This window comes from Platichthys flesus, chromosome 5, assembly GCF_949316205.1.
Source record: "Platichthys flesus chromosome 5, fPlaFle2.1, whole genome shotgun sequence".
Taxonomy (NCBI): domain Eukaryota; kingdom Metazoa; phylum Chordata; class Actinopteri; order Pleuronectiformes; family Pleuronectidae; genus Platichthys; species Platichthys flesus.
In genome coordinates this window covers 4,655,566-4,672,310 of record NC_084949.1, presented here as the reverse complement: position 1 = coordinate 4,672,310, position 16,745 = coordinate 4,655,566, and the positions used below count along the sequence as shown (strand labels likewise).

The 16,745-nt window shown below is 40.9% G+C and overlaps 1 protein-coding gene across 2 annotated transcripts in view; it reads left to right on the top strand.

Moving 5' to 3' along the window:
• LOC133954239 (endonuclease V-like) overlaps positions 1 to 9,646 on the top strand; it is a 68,437-nt gene extending 58,791 nt beyond the window's left edge. For both annotated transcript variants that reach the window (XM_062388583.1, XM_062388588.1), the window contains exon 9: positions 6,177 to 9,646. The gene's annotated coding sequence lies outside the window, so the exon portion shown is untranslated. The remainder of the gene's footprint in view (positions 1 to 6,176) is intronic.
• The last annotated feature ends 7,099 nt before the right edge of the window (positions 9,647 to 16,745 follow it).

The window sequence follows — 16,745 nt, the reverse complement described above, 5'->3', positions numbered from 1 at the left end:
TGTGCTAAAAAAACAAAGATCGAACATTCAATAAAACCATGGTTATATGAACACTCTGTGGGAAGACGTTATCGTTTCACAGTAGTAATACCAGCCTACCAGTACCACCGCAACGCGTAACATGCGTTGGTCGCGAGGGGCGTTCAAATGCAATGCGCCAAACCAGCTTCACTCGCAGGACACATTGGGCAAAATAATCGGTCAGCTTTACTGTCATAGAATGTGAACAAGTTAGTTTGCCTCACCAACTGGCTAAAGAACGACTAGCTAAGAGGGGCTTTAGAGGCATTAGATTGTGTCATGGTGTGGTTAATGGTTGTTTGACAAAAAATATAAAAAAATTCAACCATCCTATAAAAAGAATGGCTAAGAAATTCAAATAATTTCTGTTTGATTTAAAAAGAAAATAAAAAAGTTTTATTCAACCATACAATGGCTAAGAAGCCGGAATTCTGTTTAGGGTGAAGATTATATTAATGTTCCATATGGAATAGCAAAGATAACTGCTAAAGAACTGCTGAGTTGCAGCTACATTGTTTTGTTTATTTATGATTATTAAAAGAAAACGTGTTTAATATATATATATATATATACGTCTTTTGTCATAAAATTGTTTGTTTTCACAAAAATATACCGAGAAATCGGTAATGTGATTAGTCATGATTAATCCATAGAAACCTGTGATTAATTTGATTAAAATTTTTTAATAATTTCACAGCCCTAGTATTAGCATTGTATATATTTTAATATTTCTTTAATAAATTAACAAATAAAGTATCACAAAGGTGTAGACTTCTAATATACACTGTCCTCCACGCCTGCTTTTTTATGTCTCCATCCACAGGGGAGAAACTCATATTCCTCATACACAGGAAGTAAACTAATTTGAGCCTTCGAAACGGCTCTCCTTGAGAAAATGGGAGACATGAGGCATTTAAATAATGCCTGTTGAATTCTCACTGTTTTAGAGGCATGAATACAAAGTGTTCTCACCGGTTTTGGAGAAAAGCTCTTTGTGACTTGAGAGGTCTGACAGGTTTGAAATAAAAGCCTGTCTGACCTGTGGTGCGTAGACAGATCATTAGGAGCTTTGGACACAATGAAGAGGATCTTAATTGAATTTATTCTGAACACAGAAAGTAACAAGTAGCTCACTCAGGTGTCTGAGAATAACTCTAAATGAGCTGGAGCCAATAAGTGGTTTCAGTCAGAAAACCAATAAAGAGGAAATGCAGCCTATTCATTACAGGCATTGTGCTTTCAGCCAGACGGGAAGAGAAAACATGGAAACCTCTGATGTTTAGAAATATCTCTCGGCGGCGATCCTGTTAATGGGATTATAAGAGTTCAGTTAAGCTTTCATACCAGATGTGACATTTTTAGGGGTGAGGGGTTACCCATCATCCCTGTTTGTTACCACCCAGCATCTGAAACAGCAACCAGAGAGGCGGTGGACTAGTGGCAGAAACTTGGACTATGGGCAGAAAAGGTCTCTGGTTCGACTCTACGGAGAAAAAACAAAAAGACAAAACTGGATTGATCTGTCCAAAAATCCAAGAGGATTCTCCCTACCCTGTCTAGTGCCCCTGAGCAAGGCACCTTACTCCCCCAACATCTGCTCCCCGGGCTCCATACATGGCTGCTCACTGCTCTGTGTGTCCTTCACCAGATGGGTCAAAAGCAGAGGTTAAATTTACCTACCTGCATGAGTGTGGCTGTGCATGTGTTTGGGACTAATAAATGCATCTTAATCTTAATCTTAATTAGTTGATCGGAGTCTGTAGGATTTGTTGTCAGTATATGTGACAGCAATTATAAAAGTTGGATGATATGAGCAGAGTCAGCAAGTGCAGCCAAGCGTTAGCACATTTGTTGAAGTTTTTTAGTGTATCAGGCAAACTTCAGTATTCTTTGAACTGGTAGTTCGTCATAGTCAGGCAGTGTGGTGGTGATTCTACACCTGCTCTTCAAAACTGAGGTATTTCTGTCACTAATGACGTCCTAACTTGCCCTCTCACTACTGCCCTCGCCTTTATATGCGTATTGCAACTTGCATATGCATCTTGTTAACTTTGAGGTCGACACAACCTGCGCACCAAACGGATGCAGAATATGTGAACCAGCCGTCTAGCCTTAGTTGACAGCTGGTGTGTTCTGATCCTAAGTTTCTACGGATTGTGTTGGCATCAACAGCTGCTGAATCCAGTGCAGATAGCTTCCTGCAGGGAGTGTGCACCATCACATCATATTTATCAGAATAAAACGCAAGTTCAACTTTACTTAGGGGTAAAGAAAATAAAGCAGACTCCTTTAATATAAGCCTGTTTCATTCCACTTTCCAAACGAAGCTTGGCATTTTACTGGTGATTGTGTTCTTTTTTCTTTCTAATTTATTATGCAGAGAACATTTTGTTTTGTTGCAAATTAATCAACCATTACGAAGCTGTGGTTTTGAAGATTAGCCAATTTAGATGGAGTTTTGCATTACTGGACCTCTGCCACAACCATGTGGCCCAGCTGTTTGGTATGTTTCCATCACTCATTCACTCTGAGGTTTTATCCTTTATCCTTTACCTGCACCATCAATAATTCCGGACACTGTAGATTTCTGCGGTCATCCTTCAAAGATCCAGGGGATGTCCTTTTTGAAGGGGACATGCAGGTCATGTCCAGTTTGACAGCAGAGCGAGTGGGACAGGGAGCAGAGAAATCCTCAGACTTTAGACTGAATTTGAACACCAGTCACTTTGTAACCGAATGACACCTTAGTCTAACTCACACTCAGGTTTGTGTGTTTGTATATGCACACTGTTTGAGTATATTAATATAAATAAAAATGTTCCCTTTTTATAATTAGTTCTACATCCCTGTAATTTCCCCCTCATGTATCATCATGTCTTATATCTAATTAGAAAAGATGCATAAAAGCCTTTTAGAGTAACATTATCCGACTCTAATTGCCTAAGTCATAAGCCATCGCAGCCCCACTGTGCATTATCAAAATGTGTTAGTTCAACAGAACAACACTCATCTTATGTCTTTTATCAACAAAAACCCTTTAACCGCAACACACAATGATAACATGTCCTGCAGTGTGTTAAGAAGAATGAGGCCATACTCGACAGTGAGGATATTTTTAATGTGTGTATTTTAAGAAAGACCAGATGGGAAAATGAAACTGGAAATGGGAATGGATGTTTTTTTTTATGTTTTTGCCCTTCTCATAGTCATTATCTAGACTGCACATCAAGAAGCACTGATTTGCAACATAGCATGCCTGGTCCGTTGCAGCAGTTCTCACATGTGTTCACATAGTGGTTCAACAAGCTACTCAATTAATCCTGTTCCATTGACCACATGTTTTTTTGTAATATCTAAATACATTCAATATCGTGTTGATTTTTTTATTAGATGAAGAGCAGGGAATGTTCCTCAGTACCTCCTCTTCTCATTACTAAACTCTCAAGTCAGTAAAAAAATATATAAAGACCTTAACATTAATTACTAAGTAGGATCAATTCTTTTACAACTATTTGCAGATGATGTGGTTCTTTTGGCTTTTCAAACCGAGGTTTAAAGCTCCGACTGAAAGTGATGGATTGCTCTTGGGTTGGGATGGAGAGAGATTCTGCCCAGAATTCTGTTAAAATCCACTTTATTTTATATAGCGCCAAATAATAATATACATTGTCTCAGAGACCTTTACATAGAAGTTTGGGACCAAAAGGAAGTGTAAGCTCTCAATGTATCTTCCTTCCAACCCTCCTCTAAGGCCCTGAGCTTTGGGTGGTGGATAGCTGAGCTCGCTCTGGGTAAGGAGCCCTGATATCTAAGGGGAGCTCAGAGCTAAGCTTCTTTGAGGAAAGGAATCAGTTAAGTTGTGTTGAGCATCTGATTAAGCCTCCTGGGCGCCTTCAGCTGGAGGTTTTATGAGCACATCCAAATCGGAGGAGACCCCCGGGTCGACTCAGTGCATGCTGGAGATATTACATATCTCATATTTTCAAAAATTGCCTCAGGATTCCCCAAAGTGAGGTGGTAAACATTGCTAGGCAGAGGGACATTTAGACTGCTTTGCTTGACATGGTGAAACTAGAAACTGACCCTGGATAATTAATAATAAAATGTGGATGAGACATCCAAAATCTCACTTAAATGTTTTCATCAGGACTGTGTGGGAGTGGTCTAATCAGTGGCGGCTGGTTAATACAAGGCACTTGGGCGCCGCCACCTCCAACATCCTGAGGCAAAATAGCCTCTATAAAAATGTTTAACATTATTTTATTATTTTATAATGTGTTACGGGTACAGTGCTCCTGGTTTGACTGTGAGCACCCGTGAGCATTCAATTTAAGTTGTTTTTGTATTGTATTTGTGTATTTTCTGTCTAAATACATAATAATTCCTGGAAAATGTTGTGTTCATGTGAAGCTCAGAACAAGTTGAACAAGAAAATGTTTAAGTGCCTTTTGTTAAGAGGTCCAGTCTAATCAGTTTGCAAGAAAAAGCTTGTCTAAAGTGTGCTCTGTTAACAATCTGTCTTACCGTCTGCTCATGTTTCTTGCCCCATCTGATTTCCACTTTTAACACATCTGATTAGTTACCCTTAGCACCTTTATTATTACTGATAGAATTAGAAAGCTACAAAATTAAGACTCAGGTTGCTCTAAAACAGAATTATCCTTTAATCCTGGCAGTGATAGTACCCAGATCTACCTACTGAGCTGCATGGTAACACAAGGCAAGATAAAACAGTACTAATTACAATACTTGTTGAAAACTTTATTGTTTTTCCCTGAAGGGCTACTTCTGAAAGAAAGAGGAGAAACAAGCCCTCCTACTTCATACTGTGTTCCCTGTGTTGCTATGTGTGTTTAATAGATGTCCACCTGCAACACAGTTACAGAAAACAATATGGATGCTTGAGTCATCAAACACATGCACACACTCACATGCACATTAAATCCCACTAATAAAACTAATGATAGCTCTGTTTACACCCCGACCGTGACATAATGTCTACATAATATGTGCTGCAGTATATTAACCTCAGGTCCACTGAGGACACAGTGGGGGCCTCATACTCTTTTCTCTAACACTGACCCTGCGTCAGCCCAATGTAATATTACATTTCAAATCTGTTACAATGTCCTTGTTTTGGCCATTTAGCACTTTGACCAACTGAACACATAATACCATCATACCACACAGAACTGAACACATAATACCACTTTGTTACAATCAGTGGTATTAGGAATCTAGATTGTGTACTGGCAAGAAGGGAAAGGCATTTTGTGAATACTTGATGATAGAAAAGCTTACACAAAAAGTGAATCATAATACTCATAATAATTTCCCCCTGACTGGATGTCAGCTGCATAATGATATCTCCACATAATTATAACAGAAAAACTATTTTAATAGGATATAATATCTTATTATCTGTTATGTAGGCTGATCCAAGTAACAGCTCCTGCTAGGATGCACTGTAGAAATGTTTCTATTGTTATGTTGCATCACCCCAGAATGACTTTACAGAAAACATCTAATTATGGTGTGCCACAGTCCACGGAGAAACTGTAGCATGCCTAGGGAAGAGAACAGAGTGGACTTATCTAATAACTATTAATGTTTAACTTCAAAGATGAAACTTTCTCAAAGCCACTCATGTCTTTGTTGACATGGTGATTTGGAATTGTCATCTTAAAATTAGACCTGGCATCATATGTTTGCATGTAGAGCCTTGGTAGTCCACCTTACATGTAAAACATTCCCATACTAGAATAGTGCTCATCCTCTCATTGTCTGAATTAGACCACTGTCCAATTTGTAGTTCTTCTTAGCTGTTAGGGAACACACGTCCTAATACTTTCTACCTCGAGCTCTGAGTGTTGTAAAAAAGCAATGTCCCCCCCCCCCCCCCCCCTCGCAGAGGAGTAGTACTCACAGTAAGTGGAGGACATTTCACAAGTTACTCTCTGAGGGAAGAGTGTTGTTTGTCCTGGGGGAGGTTTCAATGCAAATCTGAGAAGTGACTCTGAGATGCCTGGTGAATATACGTCGACTCAGGCCAGATGTTGTGTATCTCTGGTGTTTTGATCTGTTTGGGCCGAGAGCAGCAGTTGAATGTGAATGGCATGTTATTTAAACCATCTTTGTCTTTTCTCTTGTTACAGGTTGATGACAGAAAGGATCTCAAGAACGTTAACACCAGCATCTGCAGCAGCTTTGTGCTACTTCCATTAATGTGTGTGTTTGTGTGTAGGTGTGTATGTGTGTGTGTGTGTGTGTGTTTGTGTGTGTGTGTGTGTGTGTGTGTGTGTGTGTGTGTGTGTGTGTTTGTGTGTGTGTGTGTGTGTTTCTTTCTGACCCCTCTTTAATGAACTGTGGTTAAGACTTGGTTTCAGGTTTAGTTTTAAGTTTAGCTTTGGGTTAGGGTAAGAGTTAGAAATTTAGATGTGATGGTTAAAGTTAGGGTTAGGGGCTAGGGAATGAATAATGCCAATGGGTGTCCTCACTAGGATAGAAGTACAAACATTTTTGTGTATGTGGTGTGTGTTTGTTTGTGTGAGACAGAAAAAGTACTTTGTCAATCATGTGCTTTTAAAACCACTACTATTTTAGTCTGGGCCAGAAGACACTATCAGATTAATTGAACCTTTTTAAGCACTCGCCCCATATCTAAACTGGATATGGGTCAGATTGGCTCTTTTTATACACTGTTCTCATTACATTTTTGGGTCACTCAGCTTTTTAAACTGGGAGCCTTGTGGATAAATCATAATTGTCCCTGACCTGCTTCAGAGTGGTCGTCTGTTAATATCCGAGAGGTGTTTGAGTGGTGCTTTTTGTTCAGTTATACAGAGAGCTTTTCCCATGTGGCTCGTTGTGGGAAGAGCAAACACAGTAACACAAAATCAGTCACGGGCCTTGTGTATGATGTGTCACTGCGTGTGTCTCTTTAAAATGAGTCAGACCTAGCAGCAGGTGCTGCTTTGCCAGGCTGGTCCCGGCGAGGCGGCAAGCGGAAGAGAAGAGCAGGGAGTAAGGGGGCTGACTCTGCATGATGCTGTCCAGGAATAGAAGTGGTCAGATGGGGCAGTATTGATCAGCACGAGGGGTCAGAAGATCAGCTGTCAGAGACCGCAGGCTGATCTCGCGTCGTACAGTGATGTACAGTGTGGGACACAAGGAACATAATGTATTTACAGTATGAAGAGATTGTGACCATTGGGAACAGAGTGCAGATTATAACTCACTCCATAAATCAGTGTTTTTTTAGTGCTCAACCAATCAGGAGTCAGTGTCAGGGGTCAATCATGATGTTTCCCGCTATTTTTATTGCAACAGTAATTAAAAACATTTTCGTTAGAGTAATGAACACTGGAACATACATCAGTGTGATAAGAACTAATAATAATAATAAGAAGAAGTCCTTTATTCGTCCTGCAATGGGAAAATTTGCAGTGTTACAGCATCACATCAAGCAGTTACATGCAGTACTTGGGTGAAGGAATATAAAGAAATGGAAATAGACAACAATATATATATAAAAAAAATTACAGTTAGCATTTATTTAGATACACTTTTAATCTTCCCAGAGTGAGCCAAAAGTTAGTTTTTTGGGGGTTTTGAAGTTACAATCTCATAATTTGTATGGAAGTTTAATTGTCAAAACTCCCTTTCATGCCTGTACTTATCTTTAAGTTGCAGGTCCAATCTCCACCCACCACAAGTCATGAAAAGCTCATCATTAAGAAGTATTGATGTCACCAGATTTTACATAGTGATATATAACCTCTTCATTAGACCTCTGCTTTAATAGTCTCTGTGAAGAACTGACACTCAAACTAAGAATCCGACGGCTTCCTCCTCTTCTGTTTTCCCATTGCGTGATCCCACCATCTTCCCTTCCATCTCTGCTCTCCCTCTCTGAGTCTCAGTGTCCCTGATCAGTAAAATCTTGGTGGACATCTTTGCTCCTTCGTTATTTCGAGGCTGAAGACTTTGACAGAGGGCAGAGATCCTGCCGTCCTCTCCCACAGCTCTGCCACTGCTCTCTCGGGTCTCCTCCATTCTCTCACTCGTTATTTTAGTTTGTCTCAGCTTTAACATTTTATTATTTGCTCATTGCGTCCCTGATCTCTGTCACTTGCTGTGAAACCGAATAAGCTCATTCCATTCTGCAAGAAATTGTTATTGACAGAAGCAATGACGTTTATGAAGGCACATGCACTTCTCTGTGAGATGGGGAGCAGTGACATCTCCTCCACATGTCAAAGTGGAGTAAAAACCAAAACCATCATGAGTGAAAACCAAAACCATCATGAGTGAAAACCAAAACCATCATGAGTGAAAACCAAACCTTAACGAGGAATAAAAAATACAAAAGCTGAAATCTTTGCGACAAACTCTACTGATCCATCTGAAATGAAGCCAAACAAAGGAGGGTGAGCAAGAAAGTGGTGACAGGCAGCTGTGGTAATCTGTAAAGAGGGGTTCATGTCTCTTTTGATTTGATACTACCACTTCCACAGTCTGCAGAGGCCAAGTCTGACTAACGGGATGTGGGCTACAGGTACATGAGCCTGCCATCGATCACGTCTCACCCCTAACTCTGCAGAACCCCTTCTGCTTTGTGGCCTGTCAACTCGTCCGTAATCCCCATCGCTACTGGGATCTAAAACATCTGAGCGAGTAGCCTACTCTCTGAAAAGGGATGGACAAAGATTTGGATTGTTCAATCGCACGGTGGATATATGTCTCTTACTGTTGGATAAATACAAACCAGCCATATGATGTTTCTCCCAGTTTCAAAACGGTAACGTGTGCAGCCAGACCGGTCTTACACAACGATGTGGAGGTAGATCTGTGATTCAATACTCTTTGAAAATAAACACGAAGGAGAGGTTAAAAGAAATCCTCCACAAAGGTGAATTGCCTGAAGTTATATTGGAATACATTTTTTTCACTTTATTTACTTTGTGTATTAACGTCATCTATTCCTTCAACATTTCCCACAATGCACTGAAAGTTAGGTCAGAAACATATTGGTAATGTGTATCTACAATGTGTATCTGTTTTTTATGCTTGTTACCACATGGGGTTCATGTTCATGTGACTCAGAGCCACTGAAACTCGTCTGCACTTTGGTTCACTGTTTTGTTCCTCATTAATGTCAATTTCTTAAAATTAAATCAATAAGGATTTATATAATTTAGCACCAAAATAAATTGCAGTCAATTCTGATTTCAAATCCCATCTATTTAAATCAAGTCCAAAGTCAACCAACAGGACAAGTAGGTTGATGAAGTTCTGCTTAATGGACACTATATTTGACTATGGTTTCCATTTGCCTTCTTTACACCAAAATATTTGTAGCTGTCCTCGACATCTGCCGAGATGAGTTCTGGTTCAGTTGTGAACCAGAACTCACTAGAGCTGTGTTCTAGTAGCTCGCTTCTCATCAGGATGCCCTCGTTCCCCAGCACCTGACACAGACCCCATGTTGAGCTGATATGAGTCTTTATCTGCTTTAATATAAAGGGCTCAAACTAGATTGAAGCTGCGCAAAACTGTGCCTGCATGTGTGTGTTAGTGTATGCGTGTGTACCTCATTTTTGTGATTAAAATTTAATTCAAGCTTGAGTCTCTATAGTTTCTTTTTGACACAATGCCAAACATTCAAGCCTTTTGTATTGTGCAGCGGTTGGGATTTTGCTGTTTGTTCGCTTGGTTTAATATGTTTGTACAGAACACAAACAAACAGGGCACCCTTGACAAGTTGGTGAGTATAAGCACACTCTCTGTCACAGATGACTGCACAGAAACACAGGGACTGGGTACAGATTTACTCTTCGCTTGTTCTGTGGTCCACAACGATCTTCCATTCTCTCAGATGAATGACTTCCAAGAGAAAGTAGTGATAGTGTTCTTTCTGTCCCTTTTATCCTGGGGGTTTCTTCCCGCTGATTTCTCACTACTTGGTTTAACCATCAAACGGTGTTTCCTGTGGTACCTAGCTCGTTGGGAGCGGAAGATTCTCTGCAGACATGAAATATTAAGCGCCTGTCTGTCTGTGTCTCCCTCCCGGAGTAGCTACAATATACCTACGCTTCGTGGTGGTTTTCAGCTGGCTGCAGATTAAAGGGGCCGAGACAGAAATCATGTCATACACAGCTACAGAGAAGATGAAGAGAGAGAACACGCCTCGTCCCTTTTGTGCATTCTTGACTGAAGGTAACACTTTCATGAATTAGGCACATGTTGTACTTCTGTGTGGGTAAACTTGTGTTTGTATATTTATACAAGTGTGTGTGTGTGTTTGCTGGCAGCAAGGTGGTAGCGTGCAGGAGGAAATTCTGATTCGGTTTAGTTTCATCTACACTTGTCTGACTCTGTCATCTCCCCGCCAGTGTCCTGGTGGTCTCCTTCTTCACCTCGGTGCCTCTGCCATGCTGGTGATAGAGCAGAACTACTGTTTGGATATACCACTTTGGTAATTTCTTATAATTATTTATTCACTAATTCCAAAAGTAGTGTCTGACCAACTGCAACAAGTCCTCGTCATTTGGAAATGCCCTCTGATGCCTTAGTTGGAAAGACAATATATTTTGACCCTTCCCTGTATCATTAGTAATGATATCCATAGTGAATTCTGCACCTCATGATTTGTGCCTACACAAAGTGTCAAGAGAGGAAGAGGTCCGTCTTTTTTTGTCCTATTTTATTTGTGGATATCATTTTGTATATTTATCACCTCTATATGTTTATTGAGATGTTTCACATACATTATATCTAATATCATCCTTGACTTGTTTTTATCCTGCTTGCTTATTGCACATATAACTTAGTGTTTGTCTTTCTTGGGGATCATGCACGCTCCACTAGTTTCTGCTCCTCCGCTCTGAGCGCATTCAGCTGCAAAGTACATTTTCTCTGCCAACACAGTACATGAGAATGTGTCTCAAAGTGAGGTGAATACCTTCATGAGGAGACTGTGTTTGCTGTTCATCTTTGTGAAGGTCAGTCTGGGGCCCAGTTAAGTGGAAAAAAGACAAGAGGAGATTCTCAGAAGTCTCTTAGGGGAGACGTTCACATGAAAGAAGACCAGAGCAAGGGTTTTTAATGAGTCTGTGAGCTACCTGTGTGCGGTTAGGGGGAAGCAAGGGCTTTTTAGAGCTTGAGGTGTCTTTCTTTGGGATGTCGGAGCTGGAATTGCTGAGGGTGACCGGAATACACCATCAGGGAATTGTTGGCTCTTACTACACATGGAGCTGTCTCCAGTTCACAAGGTCGTATTCAGCTGCAGGACTTCAACACACATCCTCGTTCCCTAAAGGACAACTGCAACATGACTGTATGCTTTTGCTCTTTTTTACGTTTCTAGTGCCTTTTAACCTGAACTGAGTACTTGCAACACAAACAAACATTGGTTTTGACAACATCGGTTCCTACCAAAGATGTAAAATAAGTGTAACTAAGTGGTGAGTTTGAGTAGTTTTTTTAATTAATAAACTCTGTTGCAAGGAGTTAGTTATATTAATAATTTATTGTTTTATTGTTGTTTTGGTCTTTTCACAAGATTTGTTGACAACAAGATTTATTGTGATGTTCAGATTTAGCTTGATGTTGTGGTTACTTTGTAATTCAAAGGGGATGGATGAAGTGCTTTGATAGATGCAGGGACATTTTTTTAAATATACCACTAAATGACATAGGCATCTTGAAATCAATTTACTTTAGGTACAGTGATGTATCTGTAAAGAATTAGGGGAACATAGCAAACCTATCTGTAATAGTCCTGTAATTATTTTTCTTTCCATCGCTGGATTGATTAATGCTCTCGTGGCTTTTGTCTTTGCTTAAATCCAATTCTCATCAATGTGATGGCGTCAATATCATTGTCTAGAGAGTAAAAAATATTGGTGAGCAGATGATATTCGACACACATCGTATGGATAATCTTGTCTCGTATACTGCTTCTTTGACTCTGCTCTTTTGTCCCTCTTCCTCATCCCTGCATTCCTCATCTTCTCCCAGTCTCTCAGCATAAAACTCATTAGTCGGAGATGAATCCAGGTCCTCTTTGTCCTGCTTGCCTTTGAACTGTTCCTCTCCCTCTGCCTTGTCATTGTCAGCCTCACAGCCACATGGCTTCTGCTTGGCTTTCGCTCAGTTGCTGAATCATCACTTTTATTCCCATCTTTGTGTCAGTCTCGTTCCGTCATCTGCCAGCTCTCAATCCCCTGCCGCAGATACAGGAAAAAGTTTCTCTGTGTTCGCTTATGTAATTCCAACTTATTTAAATGTGGAATGTTATTTTTCTAGTAGCCTAATTCAAAACACTAACTGTGGCAGTAAGGCTTAATGCAGACATGAATCGTGTTGAACTAAACGGTGTAGCAGTGACTAATTAGTGGCAATGTGTCGGTTATTACCATGCAGACGTTAGTTTAGCTCTCTTGGACTTTGCCGTCTTGATTTAACTTTGCTCGTATGCACTCAGAATTTTTGCATAGCTCATTCAGCCGCTGACATTTTGCCTAATTGTTAGATCTGCATTACCATTAAAAAACAACAGATGCAGCCACGATGTTGCTGCACAGTTTAATGCTGCACCTCCTGTTCAGTTTCAGCCAGGGTTCCAATGCAGTAAGTTAATAAAAAAACAATCTGACTTAGTGTTATGTTAGATTACTTCATGCACTAAAGTCTGGTCCTGTGTGGAAGAGGAAAAAGGAAACGAAATTATGGAGAAATACTTTGTATTTCCAGATGCATCTATACTGTTTTCTAAAATACACACTTCAGAATGTTTAAAAATACATATAGGGATTTTGTAGGGGTTGGGTTGAAGACACCTTTAGAGCAGCTAAAATATTTACCACTGTGTACGAGAGCACAGGCCAGAGAGGTTGATGCTTTTTGCAGAGCAAAGTCAATTGACTTTAGTTCTCTTGTTCAGGTCTCTGGTGAATTGTACATGAACATCGCCTCCATCACTGTGGGGTTGAAGGAGCAGTTATTTAAGTTGAATGACTGAAGAGCAGTGCACTGTTTGCAGCTTCAACAGATCACTGTGTGTTCAATTTTTCCAGCTTTGGTGTTCATTTATTTGTATAAACCCAAGCATAGATACAATCTTTGAGGGACATATTATTGGCGACACACAGTAAACATAACATCACAGCCTCGGCCCCTAACATAAGTTGTCATCTGTCAGAGAAACCAGGTCCAAATATACTCCAAGAATCTGTTAATACAGTGGTTCTCAAAGTGGGGGGCGCAATGTCACAGACAAAAAAAAACGACCGACGACCTGTCACTGGTTGGTGAAAGCTCCCTCAGTGGCGAAATGCAATGGGCTGGACTTACACAAACAAATCAAAAACTGTTTTGTTCCTGATCCACCAATAAAAAGAGGAGTGTTATCATCTGAACGCAAGTTGCGGGTAGGCTTCCGAGTATAAAAGTATAAAAATTGCAGGCATGGTCAGAGCTCACCCTCACTGAGACGACACCCTGCAGAGTTTGTGCGATTGCTCTGGTTTCCTCTATTTTTCAGATAATCATTGCTTTATAAACAGTCTTTTTAAAGACTCACTCCTTCCTTAGTAATACCTGCCTGCACTTGCAGCAGGCCTATTCATAGCCTAATCTAAGGAGTCATTCGCTCCACAGTCTTTTTAGAAAGCTCATAGCCCCAAGAGCTAGCCTTCTAGCTAGCTAACTTCTTCCAACTGCAGCTAGCCCTTTTCTCCTTAACACCTACCTTTACATCTTCAATTATCCACCGTGTTGCAACTAATAAAACTTTTGTGCCATCATCAGGTCAAATTTTGACAGTCCCATAAATTCTGTTGTATGTATTTACAACTAAAAATTCCATGTGTACATGATGAGAAACTGAATTAAACTCTGGCCATGGTAAACACGTTGCAGCTTGTTAGTGTAGTCACTGGGAGCATGGTAGGGTTTCATGTTAGCTCTAAGAACAGCCGCGAACATGGAAGTCAACTCTTACACTATGAGAGCAGCACAGATGAATGACTGATAACTTTCCCCTGCAAGGCCAAAACTTTAAGGAGGTGTAGTTCTTAATAGTTTTTAACCTTTGAGACTTGTGTACCATATTTTCTTTTCAGTGTTTTGTGTGTGTTTGTCTGTTTGTGTACTGCATACCTGTAAATATGCATTAAACAATACACAGTTGCCGCAATTACTCTGAACATCCGTTGGCAGTGTTCCCAGATGGAGTTAAGGTAAGTGGGCAGGTGTGTGACTGTGTGTGTCTGTGTGAGAGAGAGAAGGAACTAGCTTGATATGTCACTTATGTTCCTTCTCTCCTGGGGGGGCCACATGGAGGGGCGAGGAACCGGCCCCACTGAATGGCAGATTTGGGCCAATTAGGCTGGAACTGGAGCATTTGTCACAAATATATAGACACACAAAAACACGCCGGACACACAAACACATGCTACAGCTTGAGCTCTGACGGGACCTGACATCATCCTGTGTGAACACCATCCTCCTCTTTCAGACACATGCACACGTTTTCCCCTTCGGTTCCTTGGCTCAGGTACTCAGCCGGTTTTCTGTCCATACACACAAACATTGCAGCACTTCCGTCTTGTCTTTCCTCTCACATACAACACACACAGAAACACATCTACTGCAGTATACTTCTTACTTTTGTCCTCATGTATTTTGTTTTCTTCCCATGGGGATAATGTCTTGAACCGATCCTGCACACATTCCCGTCCAGTAGAAATCTGAGTGGGAATATTCCTATCAAACGTTGCCGGTTCTGTCTCGCCTTCAGGCTCCGAGTCTGAACATCAGCTCAGTGTCATACAAGGCTCTGAAAGGCTCCTGTACATCTGTAGCTGAATATTCTGCTTTACTCAAATCCCCACTGTGAGATGGCGAACACGGGCTACTTATTCCGAATGCAAGTTCTAACCTTGTGCGTGTGTTCTTGTGTCTTCAAGGGTACTCTCATATTTATATACTGACGCAAACAAGACGGTCAGTCATTGTGTTTGTGTTTGTGTTTGTGCTTGTGGGTGTTGTTTTGTTTTTGTCATGAACGCCTGCCTGAAGCAGCAGCGGACACAACCGCAACAGAAATTCTCAATCCCGATTCAGGCTTGTTCAATTATTCATAGTGCTATTGCGGTGCTCTAGCACAGAGAGAGAGGGAGGGAGAGGGATGGAGGAGAGAGGCAGCAAAGGAAGGAGGGAGGGAGGGAGGGAGGGAGGGAGAAGGAGAGTGAAGTGAGGGGTGGGGAGTTGGTGTTAAGAAAAGCCGCTTCAGAGATGGAATATGTATAGTATGTATACCCAGTTGCAGCAACTCCTCTGTTTCACTGTCGTCAGCCTCGTCCAGCTTTGCCTCTCATCCCCCCTCCTTTCTCTTCTTTCTTCTCCTTGTCTTTATATCCTCCTCTTTTTGCTCCATTTGATCCGTTTTTCTCTTTCACATCTCCCTGTTCTTTCTTTCCTCCCCTCACAGTCTCTTTCCTGTTCACCTCATCTATTGCTCTCTATCCACTTTGTTGCCAGCTCCCTCTTCCACTTTCTCTCCTTCCTTGTGACACTGTATCTTCCATCCCTCCTCAAGGCCATGATCCCAGGATGAGTCCCACCATTAGAGCCCCCAAAACTCAAGGGAGAGCTGCGGCGATACTCCCTGTCAGGATGCAAACTCCCGCTCATATAGCTGACCTTGAATATGCGATCACTCCATATACTTAACCCCCTGTGGGAGGTAACATCATCTCATTCACAGGTCATCCTACACGGCACTGACCCCTGGAGGGGAGCTACTTATGACAAGTCCAGGGCCTATATTTGGCCTGAAGGGTTTCTCAAACCTTTTGACCTTCTCGTCTACTAGTGACAAATTTTCTTCCTATTTTCCTCCTCTTGTCCTCTTCTGTGTCATCCCTCCTATGATAGTCTTGCCTACTCGTCTTTTGAGCACCCTCCCCCCTTTGTGGAAATCACTGGCCTCCTCTGGTGGATGTCCTGTTTCTGTGAGATGTGTGCTGTAACTGCTTCCCCAGAGAGAACACAGGAAAGAGAACATGGGGAGAGAGAGTAAAAAGAACTTGAGGGACGGTGAACATGCAGGAAGGGTAAAATTAGTTAAGAGCATACGGCTGCTATTGAGTTCAGAGAAATTAAAATGATGAATGAGGCGGAGGAGGAGACTGGAGGGGAAAACGAGAGCGACGGGCATATAAACTCTGAGAATACAAGCAACCGTACAGTACTGTCAGTGGACTCATTACACTTTTAATTCAAATTCCTGTAACACATTCATATAAGCCAAATCCAATTCTTTATGGGTTAATGATCCTTCGCTCATTCTTTTTGGATCAATTATAAAACTTTGTAGCCCCTCGCGACATAGTTTTAAATCTATTTCATAGGGTAGTATGGAGGTAGATAAATATCATCAGGAACAACATTTGTCAGACAATACACTGGCTTGAAAATATGTTTTCAGGGCCTTTGGTATGAGCAACCTTTTGGGTTGCCAAGTTGTGAAGAATTAGGTTTCTTTCTTTTTTATATAGACTACAGTAGAGTAGAAAAGAATACAATAGAATGCCCTGGCAAATTGTTAATTTATAAAAAGCTGTTTGGAATATAACAAATGAAACAAAACCAATAAATATAAGAGAAATACTTAAAAGTACTGTTTAATTATTGAATGTATACACAATACAAAATAA